The 26,044-nt window shown below is 47.8% G+C and overlaps 1 long non-coding RNA gene across 1 annotated transcript; it reads left to right on the forward strand.

The window, feature by feature from the left end:
* Nucleotides 1-2,064: 2,064 nt before the first annotated feature.
* LOC129015414 (uncharacterized) lies at nucleotides 2,065-15,852 on the forward strand. The gene is made up of 3 exons (XR_008494580.2): nucleotides 2,065-2,162; nucleotides 2,836-3,115; nucleotides 14,777-15,852. It is a non-coding gene; the product is annotated as an uncharacterized LOC129015414 (long non-coding RNA).
* The last annotated feature ends 10,192 nt before the right edge of the window (nucleotides 15,853-26,044 follow it).

The raw sequence follows: 26,044 nt of genomic DNA on the forward strand, positions 1-26,044 counted from the left end.
ATGGTGATGATGGTGATGATGGTGGTGTCACTGATGGTGATGATGGTGGTGATGGTGATGGTGATGATGGTGGCATCAGTAATGGTGGTGATGATAGTGATGGTGATGATAATGGTGATGATGGTGATGATGATGGCGATAATAGTGATGATGGTAATGGTGATGATGGTGATGATGGTGGTGATGTTAGTGATGGTGATGGTGATGATGGTAATGGTGGTGATGGTGATAATGGTGGTGGTGATGGTGGTGATGCTGGTGATGGTGGTGATGGTGATGGTGATTATGATGGTGATGGTGATGATGATGGTGATGGTGGTGATGGTAATGATAATGGTGATGATGGTGATGATTGCGGTGATGTTAGTGATGGTGATGTGGGTGATGGTAACGGTGGTGATGGTGATAACAGTGATGACGGTGATGGTGGTGATGATGGTGATGGTGATAATGGTGGTGATGGTGATGATGATGGTGCTGATGGTGATGGTGGTGATGGCAATGATGGTGACTATTTCAGTCTTCTCAGGCTGTCACAACAAAATACCATAGACTGAGTGGCTTAAACGACAGAAATTTATTTCTCACAGTTCTTGAGGCTGGGAAGTTCAAGATCACAGTGCCAACATGGTTAGGTTCTGGTGAAGGCTGTCTTCCTGACTTGTAGATGGCTACATCTCCCTGTGTCTTCACATGGCGAGGAGAAAGAAAAAGAGAGAGGGAGAGGGAGAGAGAAGGAGAGGCGGGGAAGGGCAGAGAGAGAGAGAGAGACAGCACACGTACACTCTGGTGTTTCTTCCTATACTGACATTAAACCCATCATGGAGGCTCCACCCTCATGACCTCATCTAAACTTAATTACCTGTCAAAGGCCCCATCTCCAAATGCCATCATGTTGGACGTTAGGGCTTCAACATGCAAATTTGGGGTGGGGGCACATTCAGTCCATAATAGTGATGATGATGATGATGATGATTATAGAGATGGTGACAATATGCATGGCACAGGGTGGCCTTAATGATTTATTCAGGAAAAGTATTAAAAATGCTTTGTACAATTCTTGGCACTAATAAGCCCTCAGTGAATGCCAGCTATGATGACTGTTGTTTTCGCAATAAGATTCTGGTTTTAAATCTGACTAAGCAATTTTATGTATATTTATAAGCATCTCTCAATATGTGACCTGTATTAACTGAGACCCTTTAGTTTGTAAATAGCTGATTTATGCCAACTGGGGAAATTAACTGCTTCTCTTAACTAGAAGGTCTAGCTTCCATTAACATAGACTAAGAGGCTCAAACAATGTCTCCAAATCTTGGTCTCTCTCTGTCCCTCTGATGGTTTTCTCTGAGCCAGTGTCATTTTAAGTAGGCTCTCCCTGGGGGTGGTAAGGAGCTTCTGGCATCCTCAAGTTCAAATCCTCACAGTTCAGCAATCCCAAGACAAAGAGAATTTCTCTTTCTCAGGGCTACAGCAAAAGACTCCTCAAGGGCTCTCAGTAGAGTCATTTGGGATAAATAACATCTCTGGACCAATTGCAACGGTCAGAAAGGGTGGAGTATTCTGGAACTCCTGGCCTCAAGGGATGTTCCAAACTTGGCTTCCTAAAAGGCTAGGATTACAGGTGTGAGCCACCGCACCCAGCCTAGGATGGAGTGTTCTCATGGCTGATACTGGGTCACGTGCCCACCCCAAACCAGGTGGACTGGAAGTGGAGGGAACATGATTCTTTGAAGGGAAACTCAGGTGCTAGTAACAGAAGACATGAGTGCTGAGAGGGCACAATCAACAGCTGAGCACTGCATGTTCATGGCTTGGACAAGCCTGCTCAATAGGGAAAACATCTAATTACCTGTCGACTGTTTGCCATACACCAAGCAAGGGTGTTGTGCTCTTCAGCCTATCCCCTGCAGAAGACCCAAGTAGAACTGAAGAAACTGGGCTTCTTACCCAGCCCCTAGGAGAGGCTTAGGCCACCACAGAATTGGATGAGAGAAGACACCCCCTTCCTTGGTTCTTCCATTACAGCAATGAACTCACAATGAAGGGGAGGAACTGCCCAGTTGGGCAGCGCGATGGGAAGGAGCCCACCCACGACTGTGGATGTTTAACCGAAGCCTTCCTGTAGGACAGCAGGAAAGACTGGGTGGCCTGAGGGCAAGGTATGCTGGGTGGGTCTCCTTACTCAGAAAGGCCAGCGCCAGCAAACCACCGGGTCAAAGTTTGTCCTCTGAGAGCCCTTGGTTTGAGTTCATTCTTCTCAAGTGATATCATGAGGCATCTTTCTTCTGGAGGAGGAAAGAAAGTATTTCCCCCAGGAATGCACAATCGAAAGGTTGCTTCTGAGATTAGGCAGATCATAGGAGCTGCAGAATTGAAAGTGGAGTGTGAATGAATGTGTGTGAGTGTGTTGTAGAAGAAGAAAGAATTAAGTGTGGACTTTTAGCATGAAATACTGTTCTTGACATCAGTTTCATTAATTTATATAGTGGATAAATTGTATGCTTACTCAGTAATCCATAGACTCAGCACATTGGATTATTAATCTACCTTACTTTGAGTGTATTTGTGAGAATGTGTATGTATGTGAGTGTGAGAGAGGGTGTGTGTATGTATGTGTGTGTGATATTATATGAGTAGGGAGAGGGAGAGTGTAGGGAGACTTCAGGTCATCCTAGAAACGAATCCTCTAAAACTAATTATGGTAATAGCTAGTGTTCACTAAGCATGTCCTATGCGCTAGGCATGCAGTGAGTGCTCTCCAAATCTTGTCTCCTTTGATCTCAGGGCAGCCAAATGAAGTGAGGGATGGACTATTGTTGTTATTTATTTCAGATGACAGTACTGCTGCTCAGAAAAGGTGACCAAAGTGGCCAACATTGCAATCTGGACCTGGGACTCAAACCCAAATCTGTCTGATTCCTAAACTGAAATCTTCCCACCAGATTCTGCGGCCTCCCACTACCTGAAAAATGGTTTTTCTCTGTCTCCTCACCTAGGAATGGAAATATCACTGAAACTAAAGAAAACGACCCTCCAGTCCAGTGAGTGCAAACTGGGGACTTCAGCTGGATTCACCCCTCAGGTGGTTTCTGTTTGGCCACCACCTTGTTTGGTAAAAATTTGGATTTAATTATCTTCGGGCAGCTTGTCATAGTCTGACCCTTCCACATTTCCATGTACCCCCGAATTCCAATCAGGTATGTTATCTGCCTGGCTACTATAGGTGTTAGAGTTCATGACCAAATGCTAGTCCTAATTCTCAGGTGGCTCTTTGTAAAAGTGAACTGTGACTTCTGCCCTCCTTGATATAGCTCTGCTTTCTGTACATAGATGTTGTCTTTCCCATTATGATGAGGATCATGGTGGTGGTGGTGATAGTGTGACAATGGCAAAACGATGATGATTTTGGTGATGGTGGTGAAAATGATCATGATTATGATGATAGTAGGGTTGGTGATGATGATGGTGACATTAATGATGGTGAGGAGAAGGAGGATGGGGGAATGGTGATGGTAAGGAGGATGATGGTGATAATGGTGACAGTGATGATGGTAAATGATGATCAGGATGGGAGCTCCAGTGGTGCAGTCGGTTCTGCATGCAGTACTTATTTGATGATAAGGATGGTGGCGATAACAGCAAAGATTATGGTAAAGATGGTGATAATGAGGGTGAGGATGTCAGTGATGGTGATGGTGATGATGATGATGATGGTGAAGGTGATGGTGGTGATAGTGAAAATGATGACGGTGTTGATGGTGATGTGGCGATGACAGTGATGGTGAGGTGATGATGATGGTGATGGTGCTAATAAGGATTATTGTGGTGATGGTGATGTTGTGTCAGGGCTTAATCACAGAAGTGGAAGCACTGAGAAATACAGAAGAAGGGACTTGTTATAGGTACTAAATGTCACTCATTCATGGGAGCTGGTTAAACTCCCAAGACTTCCATGGAGGGCTGTGGCTGGTGCTGGGCCTGAAGTTCAGCAGGGCAGACGGTCAAGAGGATGGATGTGAAATGAGGGAGAGCAAAGACAAGTCGGCCCCACATCTGCTTCTCACAGCCTCCCATTTTGCTGATCCAGGTCTCCCACATGAAAAGCTGGTGCCTTTCACCCCATTCCTAGATTCTGAAACCTGACGTGGGAAATCCAGGTTGCTGGAGAAGCCACAAACAACTGCCACCCCACACCAGCCAGGTGAGAGAGAAGATCGGTGACAATGTGCGTAAGCTGCAACAACACTTTCCCTGTAGCCACCTTTGGGGCATAAAGAAGGGTCTCCTGTAGCCCCCACTGACCTGGATCCACAGACACAAAAATCTGGGAAATGTAGTTCCAGCTGGCGTAACTATGATGGCAACAGAAATAACAATAATGACAGACATATGCATTTAGGATCTATACCAAGCGCCTCCCATGTATCATTTCATTTAACTCCAATTTCATCCACATAGCTCTGATGGGCTTGTGTGGTTTTCAACTCCATTTTACAAAGCAGTGGTTAAGTGACTTGCCCCAGTTCCCTCAGCTGGAGAATGTCTGAGCTGGGATTCCACCCTGCACACATCTCCACTGTGTAACCCGAAGCTGCTCATCATGTCTGGCCCAAACCAAAGACAACTCTTGGTTATGGTTTTATGTCAGTATAAAGACACGTTTTGAAATTTTAAAACAATTCATGGGACCTTCTTTAGCACCTTCACAGAGCGCTCAAGGTCCTAGGGTACAGTATGGGATGTGTTGATCTAGAATAAAATTGTTCAGACATGAAGGTGTACCACCGAGGTCCTCAGCTGCAGGGAATGTGGTCAGTTAGCCATCTGCCCCTTTTGGGGCCTATGCCAGCTTCAGAGAGCCACTTAGCCAAAGCCACACCCTTCCTGGGGCAGCCACATCTCATGTCTAAAAGGTGGGAGTGTAAGCGCCTTGGCATTTAGTCTAAGGCAGATGCTCTGATGGACAGATAGTTCTTGCTCCAGGCACCCCACCAGACTGGCCAAGGTTCTATCAGATTACGTCAAAGTCTGACTTCTCCCTCTGCCCAATCCTGTTTGTTCTGCCTTTCTTTCACGGGTATTGATCCAAAGAAAAACTTGTACCCCAAACTGTCTTAGAATCGATTCCCAGAGAGCCCAACCTGTGACAGATACAGTGAAGAATTTTGTCCTTTTTCCCCTCAGTTATATAGTCTCGAGGTGGGTGGATCATGGGTACATTTGTTAGACATTCTCCCAAACCCACCTCTGATACCCTCAGTTCTCTGAGTCAGGGCTGTGGGTTGACAATGGAGACGGAAAGGAAGAAGGAAGAAAGGAGGGAAGGAAGAGGGAAAAAAGGAGGAGAGAAGAGGAAGGGAGAAAGGGAAAGAGAAGGGAAGAAGCCAGCACCTCCCCAGACCCCACAGTTCCCTCCTGACTGAACACACTACAGGCAATCAATGTATCACTCCTTTTCCCAGCTGAAAAGAAAAATGTCTTAAAGACCAGAAGAAGATCAGGAACACGGAGGTCTTTAATGCAGAGCCTGGCACCCAGGCCCTGTGTGGCAGCAGCAGCTGCTCTTGCCCCATCGTGAGGGATTTTCCAGGCTTATTTCCATTGTTTGATGAAAGCATGTCAGGCCATAACTCTTACATGTACACAACCTCACTCTTCAACCCATACCTTTGTGCAGGTGTTAGGAGAGAGCTCAACCTCCCGTCTTAGGGCCTGACTTCTGGTTTGCTGCTGGGTCAACAAATCCCACTGTGCTTGGTAACAAGGAGACCCTCATCCCTCTCACCAGGTTCATCTTTCCATTGACAGTTCAGCAGAAAAGGCCTTTGGGTTTGACGGCCACCCTCTGAGCTCTCCGCAGCAGGAGGAAAACGTCAGAGAGCCCTTAAGGCCCTGTTTCCTCACCAGAAGGAAGGTGGCTGACACAGCCATGATCACCCCCAATCTGGAGGCTCAGACTAGAGTGGCCCCAAACCCCTGGGGACAAGGCTAGAAAGTGGACGTGGCCACACAGACAGGTAAGGGTCACCTGAGAGGTGAGGTGCAGTCTCGAAGGTGCTGGGCCACACACCCAAATTCCAAGGACAGAGACATCCACATGGATGTCCCACAGATAATCAGGAGGCCTCATGCCCTCTCCCCGGGCAGGGGTGGCAGCTCCTCCGACTTGCCTCTCAGCTCACAGAAGCTGAATCTACCAAGGACATGCATGGCACACGGGCGTGTACACACACACGTCTGACTCACACCTCATCCTCCCTTTCGCTTCAGCTGGGGAAGGAGGTGGAAAGGTGACGTTCAAGACTGGAGGGTAATTTGCCCAAGAATGCAGTGAGCAAACATCTTAAAACACCATGGAGAGCCTCTGAAAACTGATTAGAACCATTTGTGTGGCCAACAAGAATGACGGCCGCCGACAACTGGAAGCCGGGGACAATATCTGCTCTGTTCTGGCGCATAGCAGATGCCAGCGCGGCTTCTGACTTTATAGCTTTTTCTTGGCCTGTGCGGATGAAGGAGGCTGATTGAAACCGGGCCGGCGCTGGATGGGGAACAGCCTCCCCGAATGTGGCACAGGACCTTGCAGCCAGGCTGTCCTCCTCGCCGGCTCTGGCTCCGCTGGTCACGCACGACAGGCGGGCGGATCTCTCACTCTCTCCTGGGCTCGACGCCGGGCCCCCAGGCCAGGCTGAGAAGCAGAGCCTCGCGGCATCTGTCAGCCTCCAGGGAGCTCACACAGGCCCCAGAAACGGGAGAAAGACACGCGGGTCTCCCACAGCCCCTCCCGAAGCGGGGTCTTGGGAGGGGCCATCCAGGCCGGGGCTAAGCTGCGCGCACTCGCTGTGTGGTCTGCCCTGGGCCCCAGACTTTCCGCCCGTCCACTTCACCGGCGGTGACTCAGGCTTGGGTAAGAAAACACCCGGTTTCCCAGCAGACTGGGACCAAGGGGCCCGGAACCCAGGCGCGGTGTCCCTGGTGCCCACTGAGGGGCTGGCATTTAAGGCGCCTGCCGGCCCCTCGCCCTTTCCTGGGGCCTTTCGGAGAATCCGCGCAGCGCCCGCTTCCCTGCCAGGGGGTGAGGCCCACGGGAGGAAGCTGGAATGCGGACTGGAAAATGAAAATGCCCTGTTAATGAGCAGCCAGAAAAGACGGGAAACGCCAGAGTTTCCAGGAAGGGGCTTTGGAGAGCGGGCGCTCGGGCCCTGGGCCTCAGTGGCCGTGTGCAGAAAATGAGGGCCGATCCCGGTGGCTGAGGCCGGCCCAGGCCACCCAAGGTGTGAGTGGCACAGCTGGGCTCGGACCTCTGACCCCAATTCAGGGCTCCTTCCTCTATGGCGAGCCCACCACCCGCGCAGAGTCCCTGACAGCTTCCCCAAGCCAGGCGGCGGCCCTAGAGAGGCTCCTCTGCTCCCCTAAGGGGAGTGCTCCAGGCAGGCACCATCCCACCTGCTTTTCACTCAGCCACCTGAGGCGGAGCTGACCCTCCAGCATGGATCCCACCGCAGAGCAGAGCACAGATCTGATCCTAACACGGATCTGACCCCCAGCACGGACCTGATTCCCAGAACGGACCTGATCCCTAGCACGGATCTGACCCCCAACACGGACCTGACCCCCAGCACGGACCTGATCCCCAGCACAGATCTGACCCCCAACGCGGACCTGACCCCCCAGCACGGATCTGACCCCCAGCACGGACCTGACCCCCAGCACGGATCTGACCCCCCGCACGGACCTGACCCCCAGCACGGATCTGACCCCCAGCACGGATCTGACCTCCAGGTGTGGACCTAACCCCCAGTATGGACCTGACCCCAGAGCGCAGACCTGACCCCCAGCACGAGTCTGACCCCAGATCATGGACATGCCCCACCCCCGGGCGCGGATTTGACCCCCAAGCGGATCTGACCCAGAGCACAGACCTGACCCCCGAGCTCGGGCCTGATCCCAAGCTTAGATCTGACCCTGAGCATGGATCTGACCCCAGAGCGTGGATCTGACCCACAGCACGCACCTGACCCCTGAGGATGGATCTGACCCTGAGCTCGGATCTGACCCCCAGTCAGAGTGAAGATCTGACCCCCAGTAGGGATCTGACTCCTCAGCACATCCAATTAAGGCTCTGAAAGCTGTGCGGCCCCTTCCTTCCTCCCACAGTGTGTTACATGTTATGTTTCATGCTCAAGGAAGGGTGTGTATGTGTGTCTTTGTGAGAGAGACAGAGATAAAGTTATGTGTGAGAGTGTGCATGAATGTGTGTATGAGTGTGAGAGTGAAGGTGTGAGACTGAGAATGGAATGTGTGTGTGTGTGACAGGGAGTGTGCAAGTGTATGACAGTGACTCTGGACGAATGTGTGCATGCAGACATGTGTTTTGAGGCTGAATGTGTTTTGAGAGTGTGAGTGCATATGTATGTGAGAATATGTGAGTGCATATGACTGCATATGTGTGAGTTTGCATGACTGCATGTGTGTGTAAATGTGAGACTGTGCGTGTGAATGTGTGAGTGCATGTGTGTGTGAATGTGAGCTTGTGCGTGTATGAATTCATGTGAGCGCATGTGTGTGAGTGTATGTGAAGACTGCATAAGTGTGTGAGTGCATGTGTGAATTTGTGTGCGCATGTGTGTGAATGTATGTGTGAGTGCATGTGTGTGAATTTGTGTGTGCGTGTGTGTGTGTATGTGTGAGTGCATGTATGTATGTGTAAATGTGAGTGTATGTGCATGTGAAGAATGCATAAGTATGTGTGAGTGCATGTGTGTATGTGTAAATGTGAGTGTATGTGCATGTGAAGAATGCATAAGTATGTGTGAGCGCAGGTGTGTGTGAGAGGGTGAGTGTGAGAGCATATGTGTGTGTGTATGTGTGTCTGTGAGTGAGTGCATGTGTGTGACAGTGTATGTGTGAAGAGTGCATGAGTGTGTGAGCACACGTGTGTGAGTGCACGTGTGTGAGGGTGTGTGAAAGCATGTGTGAGTGTATGTGTGAATGTGAGTGCATGTGTATGAGAGTATGTGTGAAGAGTGCATAAGTGTGTGTGAGTGAGTGCATGTGTGTGTGAGAGGGTGAGTGTGTGAGAGCATGTGTATGTGTGATATTTACTGAGCCCCACACCCACTCCCATCCCAGACGGCCACACGCCGCTGTGCTGGGCACTAACAATACAGAGGCCACCAGGTTGTAACTCCCGCCCCAAAGAAGCGACGATCCAGCCGAGGATGCGGAACGCACCTCTAGAATGCAGTGCAATAGAGCACAGACCCATAGTTCCTCGAGGACCGGGACAGAATGTCCTCTCCCTCCTGAAGCTCAGTGCTGAGCACATGACTGATGCTAACATGCATGGTTGGTGGTTGGTGGCTTGTTGTTGGTGGCTGGTTGTTGATGAGCTGATTGGTTGGTTGGTTGGTTGGGTGGGTGGATCATTGTTCATTAGTTGGTTGGTTAGTGATGTTAGTTGGCGGAAAACAAAAACCAGATAAGCCACCACGGTACTCTAAACAGAACATGGACTTTGGGGTCAGAGAGCATGAATCCCACTCCTAACTCTGCCTTTTCCAAGCTCTGTGGTCATGAGAAAGCCCCTTCACACTGACATTTCCACGCCATAGGTTCCTCATCTGTAAAATAGGGACAATGGTAGCTACTTTGCAGTTAACACACATATAGTGACTAGGACATTAAGGGCACTCAGCAAATGGCAGACACTGTCACTATTATTCAACATGGAAATGAAGGATTAGATTCTGGAGTGTGTAAGACATCCTTCCTGCAACCCCCAACATGATATCACTCGAGATTCAGCGCACCGTCTCCACATAGGCCCATGAGAAAAAAATAGGAATCACAACCATTGCATAATATGAGCCAGCCTATAACTTACAAAGTGCACAGAACTCTTGAAGGAATTTCAAAGCCCATGGAGCTCAAAGCCCCCTTCCTCTGGCCATTTGGGATTAATGACTAGCCCGAAACACACATATCTCATAGAGAGAAGGTTTGCAAAAGGTCACCAGCTCATGACTTAGAAGCATCCAAAACACTTTGCAGTTTGCAAAGCACTTTCACATATATTATGTCATGTGGCCCTCAGTGTACTCCTAAAAGGTAGACAGGACTCAGTCTCCCCATTTACAGATGAGGAAACTGAGGCTCAGAGAAGCAAAGTTACTCAAATAAGTCACACAGCAGAGTACAAGATACAAGCTGTCTTTCCAATACTGAGACACATGGTCAATGTCTTAAAGCACAAATGGGCTGGGCATGGTGGCTCATGCCTGTAATCCCAGCACTTTGGGAAGCCAAGGTGGGAGGATCTCTTGAGCCCAGGAGTTCAAGACCAGCCCTGGTAACACAGCAAGACCCCATCACTACAAAGAGAAAAAAAAAAATCAGTCAGGCATAGTGATGAGTGCCTGTTATCCCAGCTACTTGGGAAGCTGAGATGGGAGGATCACCTAAGCCTGGGAGGTCGAGGTTGCAGTGAGCCATGACTGCACCACTGCACTCCTGCCTAGGTGACACAGTGAGACTCTGTCTCAAAAAAACAAACAAACAAACAAAAAACCACAAAACAAAAAACCCTAACAATCTGGAAATTGTTCAGATCAACAAAAAAGCACTAAAGGATACTTGGAGATGTGGCAAAGTAGGAATTCCATTATAAAGTAATAAAAATTAAATTCCTAGTTCATCTCATAGAAAAACAGTAAACTCCAGATACATTAAATAACTAAATATGAAAGGCAAAAAAAAATTAAAATGTGGAGGAAAACACAGGAAATGCCTTTATAAATTTTGAGAAAGATTTCTTAAACAAGAGGTAAAGACAATATCATAAAGGAAAAAACAATACATTTGGAGATTGAGGAGGGTTATGAGGCTGAGTCCCAATAAAGGACTCAATAGTGGCATTTCAGCAGTAAGCAGAGAAAACATCCAGGAGTGGCTGAATTCCTTCAAATCATCCTAGAATGCAATAATATATTCTGTCAAAGTCTTCAGCCTATCAAGAAACACTTATTATCACCATCATCATCACCATCATCATAACCATTACCATAATATAATCTTCACCATCATCATCACCATTGTCACCATCATCATCACCATCACTACCACCACCATCATTATCCACCATCATCCATCATCAACTTCACCACCATCACCATCACCACCACCACCATCATCATCCATTATCATCATCACCCTCACCAGCATCATCGTCATCCATTATCATCATCACCATCACCACCATCATCATCCATCATCATCATCACCACCATCACCATCACCATCACCACCATCATCATCACCATCCATTATCATCATCACCGTCACCATCATCGCCATCCTCACACCTCCACCAACACAACCATCATCACCATCCATTATCATCATCACCATCACCACCACCATCATCCATCATCACCACCACCATCACCATCACCATCACCACCACCATCATCATCATCCATTATCACCCTCACCATCATCATCGCCATCCTCACCACCTCCACTACCACAACCATCATCACCATCCATTATCATCATCACCATCACCACCATCATCATCCATCATCATCATCACCACCATCACCATCACCATCACCACCACCATCATCATCATCATCATCCATTATCATCACCCTCACCATCATCATCGCCATCCTCACCACCTCCACCACCACAACCATCATCACCATCCATTATCATCATCACCATCATCACCACCACCATCATCCATCATCATCACCACCACCATCACCATCACCACCACCACCATCATCACCATCCATTATCATCATCACCGTCACCATCATCGCCATCCTCACACCTCCACCAACACAATCATCATCACCATCCATTATCATCATCATCATCACCACCATCACCATCACCATCACCACCACCATCATCATCATCATCCATTATCATCACCCTCACCATCATCATCGCCATCACCACCTCCACCACAACCATTATCACCATCCATTATCATCATCACCATCATCACCCTCACCATCATCATCACTATCAGCATCATCATTATTTCTAGAAATAGTAGCAACTAACATGTACTGAGCACTTACCATGCACATTTAATCTTATGCACTTTGTCTACATTCACTCATTTATTTCTTACAAGAACCCTCCTAGGCATAGGTAGAATCATTGTTCCCATTTGGTAGAAGCTGAGATCTACAGAGGTTATAAGACCCGCCTCTGGTCCCACCGCTGGAAAATCACGGGTTTGACACCAGGACTGGTGCACACCCACACCCTCTGTCCTCTTTAGGTGCTGGCTTATGCCTGGCATGCTGAGTTCTCTGCCAAATGACTTCAGATCTGCCACCTTAAAGTCCACCCTTTTCACATGTGGGCCCAAATACATTCATCTATACATTTCACAAAAGTTCGTTAAGACCTACTAGATCCTAGGGGTTGTTCAAGACCCCAGAGACCTGGAGTTTGATTTCACATGGCTCATTTAATCGCGTTCTGATGGCAAATACCAGGACAAACTTTTTTTAAGTTTAGAAATGCAAACATGTATTAAATATTTTCTAAGAGGTCCATCATATAAGCATCAATGTGAGGACATTGAGCCTAATGGAAAGTGAAAGATCCATGCTGGAGAAAGTAGGAGTACATAAACCCCACCCCCACCCCAGGTTTGCTGGAGAAAATTGTTTTTGCAGGTGGAAAATGACTGCATTTCAATCAGGATCAAATTCCAAGGGCTTTGCCAGTGCCCACAAGTGCCCACATGGTGTAGAGCTCTGGCTTGGCCAACTTCCTACTCAATAACCTATTTCTACAGGTCTTCGGATATTAAAAAATATATAATACAAGATAAACTCAGCTGAAACCCAAATGAATGGATTCATTCCCATTTTAATGTCGTCTGAGGGTGTTTTATAGCCTGCACTGTGTATCTTTCACACATCTATTTTTAAATACTGCAAACTTAATGACCACGATAAAATATATAAAACCCTTTATGAAATTCCATCTACAAAATTACAGCAAAATCTAGGAGGTAAAAATGTGCAGTCGTTGCTGTTAGACAGTGATGGAGGGAGCGTGAAATGTACTAAGTCAGTCCTCTTTTGAACAAGCTGCGTGAATTAATATCTGGGTCTTCTTCCTTACGGTTGCTCCAGTTGTAAACCCATCTTCTTCATGAAATGCAGGAACTTACAAATGATCAGACGCCATTGAGTGAAAGTCAATCTACAAAAATTCCAAGGACCAGCTCATGTTCTTAAAACCACACTTCTGTAAGAAAGGCCTTAGGCCACCTTTAAAAAAAAAACCAGCTAACACCTAATGCAAGCCAGGTACTGTTCTAACTGATTTATATACAGTAACTCATTTAAGACTCAGCACAGATCTGTTAGGTGGGTGCTGTCATTGTCATTCAATGTCAGATGTGGCCACTGAGGCCCAGAGAGGTTAAGCAAGTTGCCCAAAGACACACAGCAATAGGTGGCAGAGCCAGACTTTGAACCCTAGCCAACTATCTCTGCACTCTGCTCTTAACCATCCTGCTCCCCTGCCTCTTGGGAATGCCTCTGTTATAATAGCAAGGCTGTACTGGACTGTAGGGACTTTGTTACCAGACATAGAGACAATATTATGGCCCCAGTTTCCCCATTAGAACACAATTCCCTCCCTCCGGATGAAGCAGGCAGTGACTCCATCCAATAATTGTGCTACAACCAGCCCATAAAGAACTTTGGTGTGAATTCAAGAAAGATTTTCCTTCTTCAATCTGTCAGAAAAATGGCCACAATATACTTTTTGTTGGAACAAGTCACTTGACTACCATCTGCCAGAAAAGTGTCAGAATAAGCATTTCTATCTATATCTGTGATGAGAATGGAGCCCTTGGGGTTGTGCAGTGCACAACCTGAATAATTATACACAATGGCCCTACCCTCCATCCTCAGCCAAGTCAAAACACATGCAGTTTGGACAGTGTCTGTGCAAAACTAGATGACAAAATGACAGTCGAGCAAGGGGCTAAGAGTGTGGTCCCTGGAGTCACACCTCCTACAGTCATTGTCAGGATTCAGCAGGGTAACACAATTCAGTGTTTCTAGAAAGTGCTCAGCAAATGTCAGTTATTGCTCTCATCAGTCCATTCAAACACCCTCTTCCTCTTTCTCCCCCTCAGTGCCACCAGGCAGCATTAGAGAGGATGGACATATTAGAGAGGCTGGACATTTCTTTCCCAGGGGAGGGGGAGGATGTCGCAACCTAGCTCATCAGTTCCTAAAAGACCCTGCTCTCTGCCGAGGTTCCCATTCAAGTTTTCTTACTCATTTTATTAAAACTTCATTCAAATGTCACATCCCCTCTGCCCATTCAGGGGAATGCTGGGTTACTGGTGCATAAAATGACTTGACATCTGCACTGCGTATCTTTTACACACCTATTTTTAAATACTGCAAACTTAATGACCATGATAGAATATATAAAACCCTTTATGAAACCCTTTGACACTTTTCCTCCCTATATACAGTTGGGCATATACATGATCCCACTGATCTTCCAGGCAACCTGCTGTCCTAGGTGCTCTTGTGCCCACTGCACAGATAAGAAATCTGAGGCTCAGACTGGTAAGAAGCCTTGCCCAAAGTCACACATCCTTTAAGAAGCAGAGCTGACAATTTCAACTCTGATGTGTTTGAACTTCACAGCAATCATTCCTAACCAAAGTGGGTAATTTAGCCAAAATAAAACCATTTTGTAAACTTCACAGGTAAAGCCGACAGCAGCCAAGTCATAGACCCTGAAACATGCAGCAGATGAAGACAGCGGCCCTCATTGGACAAAAACCACATCTGCTTCCCTTTGAAAGAAATGACAAACAGAATAGCTCCTCACCATTCACAGCAACAGAGCCTAGAACTTAAGATGCTCCAAACGTTTTAACACCTTCTCAACTCAACGCACCAATGGAAGGGTCACCATGTATAAAGAAAAACATGTTCTTCCATTTAATGTTTGCCCTTTCAGTAGGACCCCATCACCTTTTTTAAGTAACGGCTTTATTAAGATATAATCTACACCATGCTAGGCCTGTTTGTGGCTATTATCTCATTTAATCCATATCATCATTCCATTGCACTAATTTGAAAACCAAAGCTCAGAGAAGTAAACGTTCTCAGAGCCACACAGTTGCTCCACGGTAGAGGCAGGATTTGAACCTGGATCTGTCCAAGTCCAACCCCAAAGACACTTCCACTACTCCATGTTTCTCGTGCAGTAGATGGCAGCTGCCCTTTATCATTTTATTATGGTATGTTTTAGAGACAGCAAGAGCCTGTACTTTTGTTTGGCTTACAGAAACTCAAATGCATGCAATGTATCACTTCACCCATGCATATCCCTGGGTTGAAAATATGCCCACATCTATGGAACACCTAAGAACAAGCATTACACAAATAAACCTTTTCCCTAAATTTCCCTGTGATTCTTGGAGCTACTGAGACAACACTCCAATATTTCTGTAATTTTTTAAGCCCACAAAGAAAAGTTAGTGTATAACAAAGGCCTTGGTGGTTTTCAGCTGCATCCTAAGCCTCCTCTCATTAAATTTCTTAATAGACTGGCCTCATATCAGAGCCCAGGAGATGAAGGTCCACCTAGGAACAGGGGTTCTAATAGTTAACTCTGAAACTGGAAGCAAGCCAGTGACAAGGAGTTGAAACTAAAGAAGACAGGAGACCTCCGTAAATGTCCTTCCAGCACAGACCTGAGGTTCTCAGCAACTGTGGGTAACGCACAAACCATTATTAAAACCAATAAAATACCATTATTTTACAAAAAATTAAATTCAATGCCTTGAAGCCAATTATTTATTCTATAATAAATTAAAGCTAATAACATACTATTAAAACCAAAAAAATCCTTACCTTTGGTGTAATGACAAGACAGGTGGAATACGGTCTAGAGAGACCATCCCAAGGGACAAGGTCATGGAAGGAACCTTGAACACAGCAAAAGTGGAATCCAGAGACGACAAAAAAGGTCTCCACTTAAGTTTGATGGATTAAAAGTGGAGAACTGTGTTAAGAAGGACTCTGAGGCTAGGCCGGGCACGGTGGCTCACGCCTGTAATCCCAGCACTTTGGGAGGCCAAGGCGGGCAGATCACGAGGTCAGGAGATCGAAACCATGCTGGCTAACACGGTGAAATACTAAAAATACAAAAAAAAATTAGTCTGGCATGGTGGCAGGTGCCTGTAGTCCCAGCTACTCGGGAGGCTGAGGCAGGAGAATGGCGTGAACCTGGGAGGCGGAGCTTGCAGTGAGCCGAGACTGCGCCACTGCACTCCAGCCTGGGAGACAGAGCGAGACTCCATATCAATAAATAAATAAATAAATAAAAGAAGGACTCTGAGGCTAAATCTAAGGTCAGTGGGACAGAGTTCTGAGATCAGTCAGCCATGTCTGCTGTGGTTAAAGGTTGGGGAACTTGGATTATACAGACGAGGTCAACTCTCCCACAAGAACAGCATATGATCATCCCCCCCCAGAACTGTGAGGTTATTTTCCTTATAAAAATCTCCAAAAAGTGAGACCTTCAGTAACATATTCCAGGCATTAGCCATTCCCAACAGGAAATGTTCTCTAAACAGGTTTAGTTCTTGTGGACTTTCCAGGAAAAGTCCAAATTCCATCCTTCCCAACTCCAGACCTGGGACCCTAATGGAACAGGAGGTTTCCATTTTCTCAGGCCTCCGACATTTCCAAACAGGACACAAAGATGAGCAGTCTTTAAAGAATGTTTCACGTTCATACAAAAAGGCAGACTTTCCCATCTGCCTGGAGGCTGCTTTTGAACCACAGCCATGGGAATCGCAGAGTGCCTTTGGACATTCCGATGAGCTGCCCTGACAGACCGGCTTCGCCCCAGTGAGGGAGGAGTGCCAGAGTCGCTTTGCAGAGGCCGCAGCCCCCCCAGTAGCTCTGCTCCCCTCTCGGCCACCCCCAGGGCCTCCTGCTCTGCCTGGAGGTGGTGCGGCCTCAAAGGCCCACATCTGCTGCCCTGGCCCTGGAGATGTGTGTTCCCCATTGCCAAGGCCTGCGGTGCCAGCCCCACGTCGCAAGCCGGATTGTGGTGGTCTGCCTGTGTTTGTTGAAATTGGGCTGGGAGAAAGGGCCTCACCGTCAAGATTCCCTGGAATGTGCACCCGAGTGCTAAGGAGACGGCTCAGTCAGCAAGCTCAGGAAATGGGGCCGAAGGCTGGGCCGGGGCCCAGATCTGGGCCAGCACGCAGGCTGCCTGGAACAGGCCGTCAGGGAGGGAGAGCCAAGGGACTGCCAGGACAGAGGTTGTTTTTGTGTTGACGTCGTCCTACTCTCTCTCAGTTTGCAGCTTGGGGCTTTCATTACCTTGACCAAGTAGAAAATCAAGTCAAAAGAGTTGATTTTCCTATTTGACACCTAGGGCTTTTTCCAAAAGGAAAACTGAATGGTGCAGAATTTCTGGAGGCTGGTAGCATATTCTCTTTTGTTCCCAAAGTGCAATGTCTAAACCCCTGTCTTAAAATAACAATAGCAACACGAGTAGGAATGAAAGACGTTCCCATTACTTGAGCAGCTACTATACAGAGAGACTGCCCTGCAGGTGATATTCAAAATACTCAACAACCACAGGCAGTAGCAGATCAGAACTTACTGGAACTGGTCTCAGCAGCCCTCTCCCCAGCTATGCCAGGCGTTACCCTCTTAGTTGCTGGATTATGAGGACATCTGGAGGGCAGATACTGGGGGATGGCTGCTGCAAAAGGAAGGCCCAGGGCCTCAGGGCAGAGGTTATTTTCAAACAAGTGTGGCAAAATCCAATCTTTCAGCCACACTCATGGTACGATGCCTTGCATCTGAGTGTCTGCCCCAGGGTAAAGCACCTGGGCAAGGTGATCACCAAACACCCCCAAATGACTCCACCCACCCTGTACATAGGAGCCCCTGGCCACCCATCGAAAGCTGAGCTTGCACCCCTGCCCTTGACCCTGGGCTGGGCCTGCTTGGCCAATGGAACACAGAGGAAGCGACCTTTGGGTCTTCCACGGCAGGTATTAAAAGGACCTGGCAGTGTTGCTTCCTCTCTCTTGGAGAGTCAGGCAAGAAATCCAGGTCATCCCATTAAAGGCAACAGCCACATGGATTATCCCTAGAGAGAAAGGCCACTCCTGCCACAGCCACAGCCACCACCTCACAGCAATCTCATGAGAGACCCCGAGACAGACAGTGGAAGAACCACCAGCCAAGCCCCACTGGCTCACAGAATCACAAGACACAATTAAAGGTTGTCGTTATAAGCCTTTGTGTTTTGGGATGGCTTGTCACCCAGCACAGAGGGCCAGACAGCACCTGACATACGTCCCCTTCTTTATCATCACAACTGTGAGGCGGACATCATGATACCCATTTTACAGACCCCAAATAACGATGTTGTCCAAAACCACACTAAATACTCAAGACCAGCCTAACCAGTACCCTGGACCCCTAAAACATCCTAATTTACAGACAAACCCACAAGTTCCCTCAGACCCTCACTGTCAGACCCCCCACTCTTTATCAGATCTTCAGAAAGCACCGGCTGTGTCTCAGGATTTCTGCGTGTGGTCTTGTCAACCTTCTCCTTCTGCCTATTAGGGCTTCTTGGACCCATGTGAGCTGGCCCCGAATTGTCAGAAGAACTGAGGAACCCACTGCTGTTGCCCAGTGTAGCCTCTGCTATCAATGCCTCCAGCCCTTGGGGAGCGTCACTCTGCTCACCCCCCTGGGCCTCCTCCCAGCAAAGCTCTTCCTGCCCCCACCATGTGCCAATTCTGGGCACGTTCAGCTCCTGGGAGGCTTCTCAAGATGACATTGCCGTTTCTGGACCTCCACCCAGCCCAAGTGGAAGAGCAGCCATGCAGTCAGCCGAGCCCATTCTTCACGCCTTACAGATGCACTCCACACTCTGCAGGCCTCTGAGAAACCAAGGCATTGTATAATACAGGAGCTTTATTCCTGTCAGTGCTAATGGAATTGGGGTGGGGGAAATGCTCATTTTTTTCTGCTGCGAAGTACTTTTCCATATTTCTCTGTCTTTGTTATGAAATCTCCCCAGTGATATTAGCTAATTATTCAAAATAAAATTTCCCACTCCAACTGAATTCCTCCCACCAGAGGGTCAAGTGTTTTTATTCCTGCTGTGCAGTGGTTGGTCGCTGGCCCAGCTCTCTCCTCGGCCCTCATCAGGGTGATGGATGCCCAGCGTGAACAATGACAGGCCGGAGACAAGGAGGGGAGCGTGCACGCCCCCATCCATCCTGTTTCTGCTGGCTCCATTCCCCTGCCTCCCTGTCCTTGCCCTTCAAGACTCTGCTCAGCTTCCCCTTCTTCCAGGAAGCCCTCGGGGAGCTCTCTCCCATCTCCATCCAATGAAGATACCTTAAGATACCACTCATATAACCCTAACCTCCTGTCTCTAATCTAATCTTTCTAAGTTTTGTTTTCTCAGCTATTTCCTAGCTCCAAAATCCCATACCTCGTGTTTTTCTTGTAGACAATATCAGCGTCATCACAACTCAGTGCCTGCCCTGTGTTCAGACACTTGGCCCTGTGCTTCATGTGGGTTGCCTCATTTCATAAGAGATACGACGATGTCCCCAGTCTGCAGAAGATGAGGCTCCAAAAAGGTGAGCCACAAGGTGTAGCTGGGTTGTGAGCTCAGGCAGCCCAAGTTCAGAGCCTGTGTCACTAACTATATTAGTAATTAACCTATGGCCTCAATTGAGCATCACAAATGAGAAGGAGAAACAGTGAAAGAGCACATGTGATTGCAAATGGGCAATAAAGAAAAAGATAATGGTTTGGTGGTAACACTGAACACTGGACAAGATATACAAAGACAGACCCTCTACTGCACTGCTTGTGGTGGTCACCATTTATACAAACATCCTAGTATTTGCTTGGATGGCATAGTACAGGTATCCTAAAATTAGCCCAAAGGTTTTACTCAATAATTCCTGCTGCGAAATAGCCCCTAAGGAAATGAGCACAATGTGGATAAAGATTTATACACAAGGCTGTTCTTGCAGCGTAACTTCCAATAGCAAATACTTGGAAACAATCTCAATGAACAGCAATAGGTATGACATGTGGAAATCTGGCTGGTGTTTACTTTCTTCTTTCCCTTTCTGTATTTTCCAAATTCCTTCAAAATGCATGTACTTCTTACATGATCAGAAGAAAACTCAACCATATTTTTAAGGCTGGGCAGGGACATAGCCCATTTCATTAGCATCAGAGAGGACAATTTTATGGAGGACATTCTAGCAGCACATGTTCCAACAGAACAATTCCCCTTCTAAGACCACATTTGACACAAATCCTCACAAAAATGCACCAAGGTATATGTGCAAGGACATTCACTGAAGCACAACTTGTAATAGCAAAAGGCTCAAATCAATCTAAAAGTTTACTCAAAGGGAATGGTGAAACAAATCATGGTATATCCATACAAAGGCATACAGTGAAGTTAAAAAGAAAGAAATGCAGCTAGAACATGAAGGATTGGCCATGACATCGCTCAGAGAAAAAGCCACATTGCAGATCCATGTGTGTAGTATAATCCCATTTGTGTAAAAAAGTATAAAGATATGTGATTGTTTATACAGACATTAGAAAGTCTAGAAGGATTTACATCAAACTCTTAGACAGTGGTTACCTGAAAGGGAAACTAACTGGAAGAATCAGACACTTTAATGTTTTACTTTGCTTTTATATTGTTTGACTCATTTCCAAGAGCGGTACTGCTTTAGGCAAGTAAACAAATCCTTTATTTACTTTTTCTTATGGAAAAATTCAAATACATGCAACCATACAAACAGCAATGTAACAAACCCCAGTGTACCTCTCCCCAGCTTCCAGCCTTGCCAGTGATCAACTCCTGTCCAATCCTGTTTCACCCCTACCCTATCCACCCAGATTACAACGCCACTGTCACACTAAACATAACAGTAGTTTCTCAATGCTATCAAATATCTAGGCAGTGTTCTAATTTCCAATCCCTCGTAACATTATGAATTATTTTTAACAGTTCAAATCAGAATCCAAATAAAGGCCCCAAGTTATAATAGCTTGATATGACTTTTAAGTCTTTTTCTTACATGGATTATTCTCTCTCTCTCTCTCTCTCTCTCTCTGTGTGTGTGTGTGTGTGTGTGTGTGTATCTCTGTGTATACATATATATATACATATATACACATATATACATATATACATATATACATATATATATACACACACACACATATATATACACACTATATATATATATATATATATATTTGCAGAGAGACAGAAGTGTTAAAGAAACAAGGACATTTGTCCAACAGAGTCTCCCATAGTCTAAGTGCAGCTGGCTGCATCATCATAGTGTCATTTAACTTGTGCTTCTGTCCTTCATGTTTCCTGAAAATTGGTGGTTGGATCAGGAGGCCCAGTTAGGTTCAGGGCTGAGGTTTTGGGCAAGGCTGCTTCATGAGCCATGGTGTGCTTTGCCATCAAGAGTCTCTGGTCTCTTGTGTCGTGATGCTAGCAGTGTTGATGCTCCATGCTAAGCCACTGGTTTTTTCTGGAGATGTGTTAAACATCTGTTCAGCATGAAACCAGGGTCTCTTCACTGAGCAAAGGCTGACACAGCAGGTGCATGTGGTGCTGTAATCACCTTGGTGGCCACTCTTATCAACTTGAGTTCTTTGCTCTTAAGTCCCTTCAGCTTGATGAGACAGCCCCCAGGCGTGTGGGGTGGCACATACACGACATCGTCAGTGTGCCTCTTGCTAATCACTAGACCTATCTGAGCCTCCATAACACAGAACAACACCTTCTCCTTGCACTTACCCTATGAAAGTGCTTTGGAAACTGAAGCCTGAAGCACAGTGGGGAAGTGTGGAAGGAAGGTCTTATTTACACAGGTGTTTCACTCCTCACACTGAGGCAACCCAGTTGAATGGATAAGCTTGCAGACCCTCAAGCAAAATGGGAGACCACCTGGGCTCTAATGGGGGCTTCCTCGCTTTCTGGTTGTATAATCCAGGGCAAGTTATTCACCCTCTCTGTGCCTCAGTTTCCCTGATGTTAAATGGCAATAACAAGATCAGCGACGTCACAGAGGGGTAACAAGAATCGGATTAGGTAATGTGCATAAATTGCTTAGGACAAGACCAGCACATCACGCACTGGCTTCCATTACATGACCTTTGATGGTTTCACCTGCAAATGAATCCCAGTGAGCACAAGAAGGACTAGCAACCATGCAACTTCTTGCATGGTGATTTAAGAAGTGCTTTGTTCTGGAATCAGCCATCATGGCGGTCCTGCTTCCTAGCTTTGCTGCCTTAGACAAGTTACTTCACCTCTCCCAGCCTCAGCTTTTGCATGGGTAAAGTGACTAAGCCTCAGGGAGATACTGCAAAGACTGAACACCCTAAAGCATGTTATGCTAACAGCTAACATTTACGGGAGGAGCACTTTGCTCCACTCTGTTCTGTGCTTCCTCTGCATTTAATGTCAAAACACCCTACGAGGACAGCTTTATTGTTACCCCACCTAAGGTTGCCAGCACTACGCCAAGGAGGCAGGACTCTACCCAGTCCACAAACCTTTATCTGCAAACTCTGGGGCCAGATGTGTTTCAGAGTTTAGAGTGTGGGGACTTTAGAAGTCAATAACATATACCTTAACACCTCACCAGAGCCTGGAGAAGCACCTGTAATCAAGCGCATTAATAGTTCTTCACGAAAACATATGAACATCCCTCACTAATTGGGACAAACAAAGATCTAAATAGATTCATATCAGCTCAGGTCAAGTTTTGCCACCTAATTAGTTTGAGACAAACCTACAAAAACTGTTTTGCTGTACTGATCTTTTGAGATTTGGGCACTGCAGATGAAAGCATGTGGACCAGCAGTGTAAGCATCAGAGAGACTACACATGGGGTGCAGGGGGCAACAGGGTGACTCACCCATCAGGATCTGTTGACATCTGGGCTTTCTCACAAATGGGAATCCTGGGACCCCAAGCTGGGATAATCCTTTGGACTGTGGGCACGGCTGGGCAGTAATGGAGTTCAGGAAGGCTGAGGCAAGGATGGGGACACGTTGTTTACCACCCTTGGCCCCTTCATCCATGCCCTCATTGTCAGCTGGAGGTGCTGTCGGCTCCAGGAACCCTGAAGCTCCCTGTGGTCCAGGGAGGAGCAAGACTATGTTAGGCACATGCAGTGGCCTCTCCTGTCTTGTCACCCAGCATCTAGGCATGACCCCATCTCTTGATATAAACCACTCCTCTCTCCCTTCTCCAAGTCCGTTTTCTTGTAGGGGCCGCCATATTCGCCTATGACTCTGCCTCCATGGATCACAGCTGATTGGTCCAGTGGACACATGACCCACATGATCCAATCAGAGTCTTCCTCTGAGATTTTTCACAGGGTTGGGAACAGGAGCCCTCCCTCCCATCCAAGGCCAGCAGAAGCCGGCAGATGCGTGGTTCCGGTGCAGTCACTTCTGCCCCCATGTGGAAGAAGCTGTTTTGGAGACAGAACTGAGTTGGCGAGCAGAGAGAAATGGGTGTGAGAGAGACAGAGGTTTTTCAGCTCTCTAATTGAACTGTCACAGAGACCCAGGTCCACTCCTGCCCTCTCCACGGTCTGGAATTCTATCGAGCTGGATTGGAAATAGGGTGTGAGGGAAGAAAAGGTCCTAGCAGCTGGCTGCAAGCCGCTCTCTCACTTGTAAATGAGAGCGGTGCTGGAAAGCAAGCTCTTGCTTCTGTATTTGTTCAGGCGATGGGGGGGGAGCACCTCCTACCCCAAACCCACCCAACACCTGTTGAGAAACACTGACCCCATTGCACAGTTTGGATTTACACGGACTCTGTATAACACCTTGTAAAGAAAGCCACTGGTGCAGAAGATTAAAGAACGCCATTAAGTAAGTTGTTTTATTTCTTCTGAGACCGAAGGAAGGCTGAAAAAGTGCAAGGACATGTTGCTGAGTTATTTACTCTGTTACCAGGGACTGTGCATCGCCTCCCAAAAGCACCCCAGCTGGGTCACCACGGTCGTTTATAAGGTGTGAATGTGGAGGGGGAGCCAGCGCCATCCTGGGGAGAAACTTGGAGCAGTTACGTGGATCTAAATGGAAAGTTAGTGCCAATAAAAGCTCCTGGGGCCGGCCTGGCATTCTGGCCCTGGCAGGACCCCGAAGGAGGTCTGCACAGCTCCATGAGTGCCCAGAAGTCCCTGGGTGGAATGCCTGTCAAGACCCTGCCCATTTGAGCTGCTGTGTCCCTTTATGAAGTTCTGCAAATCCTTTTCTGGAGCTCAGGGTGAATGGAGCCCCTTTCGCTCCCAGCTGCCTAGGAGCATGGGAGGGGTGAGGGTTTCACACCGGGGCTGAAGACAGCTCGTGCTACACATGAGGCTGTCTGGGTCTCTGGCCTCCTTCTGGCCTGCTCCCTGAGCAGCTGGCTTTAGGGAGCACAGGGGTCTTGGAAAAGCCCCCTAGGGTTGTAGGGGACAGATTCGGACTTGAATTGGCTTGGGCCAAGGAGAAGGCTTTGCTGTAAGGGGACCCAGAAAGCTCACGAGACCCTCAGGCAGACAGAGGCCTTCAGGAAGTGAGGCAGGCACGGTCTGTCTGTCTGTCTGCCACCCTCTGCTTAACCACTCACCTCTGTGTCCCGTGTTCTTGGGTGTGTATCTCCTGCATCTCTCCCACTCCAGACCCTCTTTCTGGGGTTGTGAGTACACACAGTGGAATATGAACGCCCCACAGCCCCCAAATGATGTGCCACCATTCAGGTCACTCTCAGAGAGCAGTGTCTCTGAATCCCAAATTTCTAAGTGAGAGAATTTGTTGGCCAACCTGGAGTCAAATATCTATCCCTAGCCTGACTAATAATGGCCAAGGGGGTCACACAAAATGTCACTGTCTGCTCCTTTTCTCCTTGTGGAGCCACTGCTCATCCTGTCAGTTGACGAATACACTGAGCACCTACAACATGCCAGGCAGGGTGCTAGAGGGGGACCTGAGGCCTGGAAGGAGGAAGGAAGGAGGCCTGGCCTTTGCCCTTGGGATGTTGCTATCCCAGTGAGAGGGGCAGATACAGAGGCAGTAATCACAGATGAAATCCCAGCCTCTGGAAGCCCCATGAGAGAAAGGTGCCTGACGCCAAGAACTTGTAGTGCAGACGGGGGTGGGATGACCTGGGAGTTTAAATCAAAACACTGCATAGACATTAACCAGACAGGTGAAGGAGAGCCTCCAGGCAGAGGACGGAGCACAGACCAAGGCCCTGCCCTTGACCCTAGGCTGGGCCTGCTTGGCCAACAGAATGCGGTACACGGGGTGGGGAAGGCCAGTGGGCAGCAGCCCCTGGATGGGCAAGGCAGGTGTGGGGGCAGCCGGGGAGATTGGGTTGGGGCGGAGGGTTGGCAGTGCTGTGAAGACGACGGGAAGAAAGTTAGCCCTTACCACAGCAGCCACAGGCAGCCACTGGGAGGCTGCAGAAGAGAAGCAACTCAGGCATGCAGAGGCCTCCAGGAGCTGCCGGTTTTCAGGTCCCCCGGAAGGCGAACCCAACTGGGTCCATCGAGTTCAGTTTCACTCCCCATGCCTCCATGCTCAGTGCTCTCCACACAGGAACTCCACCCAGGATCTGAGACCTGCCTTGCCCTGTGGTCCCGCCTCTGGCTCTCCCATTTTAGGTCTGGGCAGCTTGCGCCATAGAGAAGTGTCTCATGCTTAGCCACCTCCCCAACTGGATGCTAACATCCCCTGCATCCTACAGGGAAACACGGGGCCTGACTTGGCACAGGGACCATACGCAGAGGCCGGCGAGCTCCAGGTAAACCTGTGCCACCCCCCTCCCTCTGCCTGGGGAGAGATCCGCATCCTTAAGTCTTCAGAGGAAGACCACGTGAGGATGATGGCAATGACGGTACACTTGGCGGGTACTG

This window comes from Pongo pygmaeus, chromosome 18 (genome assembly GCF_028885625.2).
Source record: "Pongo pygmaeus isolate AG05252 chromosome 18, NHGRI_mPonPyg2-v2.0_pri, whole genome shotgun sequence".
Classification (NCBI taxonomy): Eukaryota; Metazoa; Chordata; class Mammalia; order Primates; family Hominidae; genus Pongo; species Pongo pygmaeus.